The sequence below is a fragment of the Penaeus vannamei genome, chromosome 26 (assembly GCF_042767895.1).
Source record: "Penaeus vannamei isolate JL-2024 chromosome 26, ASM4276789v1, whole genome shotgun sequence".
Lineage (NCBI taxonomy): Eukaryota > Metazoa > Arthropoda > Malacostraca > Decapoda > Penaeidae > Penaeus > Penaeus vannamei.
This window is the reverse complement of record NC_091574.1, coordinates 26,705,556-26,710,555: the sequence shown is the minus strand read 5'-3', so window position 1 is coordinate 26,710,555 and position 5,000 is coordinate 26,705,556.

The window sequence follows — 5,000 nt, the reverse complement described above, 5'->3', positions numbered from 1 at the left end:
GACAGAATGCTCGCTCACTCTGCCGCTGCTTATTGGCACGATTAGTCCCGAGAGTGAAATAATTGTAACGCGAGATAGAGCGAACGCGGCTACCCTTTATGCGGCAGCGGCGTTGCGTGTGGTTGGTGTCTTACGTCACTGTGTCTGTCTGCGCGTTTGTCCGTGTGTCTGTCTGTTTTTTTGTCTGTTTGGTTGGCTGTCTGCGTAGCTGTCTGTGTTTATTTTTTTCTGTTCAACTATCTACTTTATTGTCATTATCATCACTATCATAATCATTGATATCATTAATATCATTATGCATTTGTATCATTATTATCATTATTATCATTATTATCATTATCATTATTATCATTATCATTATTATCATTATCATTATTATCATTATCATTATTATCATTATCATTATTATCATTATCATTATTATCATTATCATCATTATCATTATTATCATTATCATTATTATCATTATCATTATTATCATTATCATTATTATCATTATCATTATTATCATTATCATTATTATCATTATCATTATTATCATTATCATTATCATTATTATCATTATCATTATTATCATTATCATTATTATCATTATCATTATTATCATTATCATTATTATCATTATCATTATTATCATTATCATAATTATCATTATCATTATTATCATTATCATTATTATCATTATCATTATTATCATTATCATTATTATCATTATCATTATTATCATTATCATTATTATCATTATCATTATTATCATTATCATTATTATCATTATCATTATTATCATTATCATTATTATCATTATCATTATCATTATCATTATTATCATTATCATTATTATCATTACCATTATTATCATTATCATTAATATCATTATCATTAATATCATTATCATTATTATCATTATCATTATTATCATTATCATTATTATCATTATCATTATTATAATTATTATTATTATCATTATCATTATTATCATTATCATTATTATCATTATCATCATTATCACTATCATTATTATCATTAGCATCACAATTATTCTTATCATCATCATTACCATTATCGTTATTATCATTACTATCATCATCATCATTCTCATTATAGATAATATCATTATCATCACTATTATCATTATTATTATCATAATTTTCATTGCCATTATCATTTCATTACTGCTACTACCATCATCGTTATTATTATTGCTACTATCATTACTATCATTATCATCATCATCATTATTGATAGTAGTATTAGTACTACTAGTCATTATCATAACTGTGCCTATTATTATCGTAACTAATATCATTATCATTATTGTTATTATCTTCATTATTATCATCATTTTCATTATCATACGATCAATATTACTGCTGTTATTGTTACTGTTATTGTCATTGTTATTACAGTTTTTATTATCATTGTTATCAAAATGATGTGTGCCTATGAGTTTGTTTACTTTTTATTATTATCATCATCACATTTCAGAAATAGTCTTGATAATTTAATAAGCGGCATTATCAGTAACATTGTCATTATCAGTAATTCCATTCTGTTAACAAAATATTATCTCAGGTTTAACAATACATTAAAATATTGTATATTGTATCATCAGGACTTGCATGATGAGCACCATATAAAATGCTGTTTTTAGTGCAATTAACTCTTCACATGATCATTATTGCAACTTTATCTCATTTGCTTAATAATATTTCCATGTTTTCGTTATCTTTCTTGCATCTGAGACATTTAATTGTAGGCATACATATTACTTTTTCTTGTCATCATTAGCAAGACTATCGTAGCATGCTCATTATAATTTTCTTTCATCTCTTTCTATTATGAAATCAAGAAAAAAAGACAGAACACACATAATACACACACACACACACACACACACACACACACACACACACACACACACACACACACACACACACACACACATACACACACACACACACACACACACACACACACACACTCACACTCACACACACACAGCTGAACAACAACGTAAACATTGCGTCCTCCATTCACAAAAGCCCAGTTTCATTCATAATCAAGTTTATGAATGAAACTCCAGTCACGTTTTCACCGGGGTGCGTCTCGGGTTACACGGTGGCCGCTCCTAGTTAACTGTTCGTTATCGGAAACCTATTTTTAACTTCCTAATTTGGTTGCGAAGTCATGGTGTTCCAGATAGTCGAGTTTGATATGTTTAATAGATTTAATTCATGACTTATGAACTGATTTCCTTATCTCTGTCTACTTTGTATGATCTCATGTATGTATGTGGATGAAAAAAGTATGTTATTGATAATTATGATAATGGTAGAAAAAATAATGGGGATAACAGATGTTTATGATAATGATAACAGAAATGTGTGATGATAATAATAAAGATCTATAGGGTGATGATAATAATAATAATGATGATCTGGAACAACTGAAATAATACCGCTGATGATCGTGGTGACAACTATGATAATGCAAATAATAATGATAATTATAATAGTGATTAATAGTCATAACAATAATCAAAATCGCATTATCAATAGCGATATTACAATAGTAACAATAACAATAACAATGTAACAATAAGATAAAGAAAACAATAATGATATGAAGATTGAATGGTAAAAGAAATAACAATAACATCAAATAAAACACAAGTACTAAAAAAAAGAAAAAAAACATAAATTCAACATCTCAATATTACTAATAACTATGAATAGCCACGGCTTTGACCTCGCTCCGCACCGGCTGACCTTATTAACCGGTTATTCGTCGAAGATACGAGGTCGGAATACAGGAGTGGATGGGGATGGGAGAGGGGGGAGGGGTAGCAGGAAGGAGTAGGAGGAGGAGGAAGAGGGGAGAGTGAGGGAAGGGTAGAAAGAGGGAGGAAGGAGGGAGAGAGAGATGGAGAGAGAGAGAGAGAGAGAGAGAGAGAGAGAGAGAGAGAGAGAGAGAGAGAGAGAGAGAGAGAGAGAGAGAGAGAGAGAGAGAGAGAGAGAGAGGGGGGGGGGAAGGAGGGAGGGAAATAGAGAGAGAGAGAGAGAGAGAGAGAGAGAGAGAGAGAGAGAGAGAGAGAGAGAGAGAGAGAGAGAGAGAGAGAGAGAGAGAGAGAGAGGGGGGGGGGAGGAGGGAGGGAAAGAGAGACAGAGATAGATGGAGAGATAAAAGAGAGAGAGAGAGAGAGAGAGAGAGAGAATGAGAGAGAGAGAGAGAGAGAGAGAGAGAGAGAGAGAGGGAGGGAGGGAGGGAGGGAGGAGGGAGAGAAAGAAAGAGAGAGAGAGAGAGGGAGTAAAAATGGTTGGAATAGGAGGGACAGAAAAAAGTAAAAGTAGGATGAAAAGGAATATAGAAATACAGAATACAGGAAGTGAGACAAAAGGCAAGAGGATGCACTCGAGGAAGTAAGAACGAAAAGGGAGAGAAAGAGAAGAGACCGAAATCCGTGAAGAAGAGAGAGGGAGAACAGGAAAGAAAAATAATGAAAAAAAATGGAGGAACTTGAAAAAGGAAAATAATAAAAAAAAAAAAAACAGAAGGAACTAGAAAAAAAACAGAAAAGAATAAACGACAGGAACTCAACGTAAAAAAGACATCAAAGGAAAAAGAAAGAAAGACGAATAGACAGAAACAAAACGGATAAAAGAGAAGAAGGAAAGTAGTTGAACAGCAGTTATCGAGTAATCCATTATTTTCGCTATTTATCGTTCGTTATTGCTCTTCATGTCCATTCTGTTATTTCGTCTTTGATCCTCACTTCGGTTTTGACAATCTTAGGGGTTTTGTGTTATTAGCATTTTTTTTATTTATTCATTCGTTATCATTATCATTATCGTTATTATTATTGCCATTATTATTATCATTATCTTTATTATCGTTATTACTATTATCATTATTATTATTATTATCATTATTTCTATTATCATTATTTCTATTATCGTCATTACTATTATCATTATTATTATTATTATCATTATCATTATCAAAATTGTCATTATTATTACCATTATCATTATTTATTACTATTATCAATGTTACCATTATTATCATTACTATTATTATCACTCATTATTATCATTATCATCATCATTCTTTTTTTGTAATATCTTTACTATATCGAATTCTGTTCAGTTTTCCTTTCAATTTCTTTTCTGAATCATGTCTTATTTTTCTCAGTATTTCGTAACAACAGAAATAAATTATATTAAGTAACTAGACCCATCAATTGTTTTTTTTCCCACTTCTTTCTTTCTTTCTTTCTTTGAGATTTATTCATCCATTTACTGGATTTGGTTCTCCAATGATCTGTTTATATTGTATTAAAAAAATCAGTTTTATTGTATATTAATTTTCTATATTTGTTTTTCTCCCATTTTTACATTTCTTTCACATTTTCTCATTCTTTCTCTCGTATTGTTTCATGTATCCTTTTCTCTTTACTTTTTCATTTACGTTTCTATTCTATTTTCTTTAACTATTCTTTAAATAAGTATAAGATAAAGATAAAAATAGATACATACAACAACAACAAAAGAGAAAAAGGTGTCAGGGAAAGGATAAAATAACCTGTTCTACCATAATGTTTTTTTTCTTTTTAAATAATTTGTAGAGCGTCTTTCTTACCCGCCGAGTGACGTCATCAGGATGGAAAGTAAGGTACGTATACGCATGACCCACAGAATTCTATGAATACGTACGTGTATGCGTATTCCTTATGTGTCCGTACAGTATATGTATACGTACAGTATATATATATATATATATATATATATATATATATATATATATATATATATATATATATATATATATATATATATATATATATATATATATATATATATATATATATATATATATATATATATATATATATATATATATATATATATATATATATGTACATATATATATGTACACACACACATATACACATATATGTAAATGGAAAAACACTCTACAGTGTTGATACTGTGGTAGAAAAC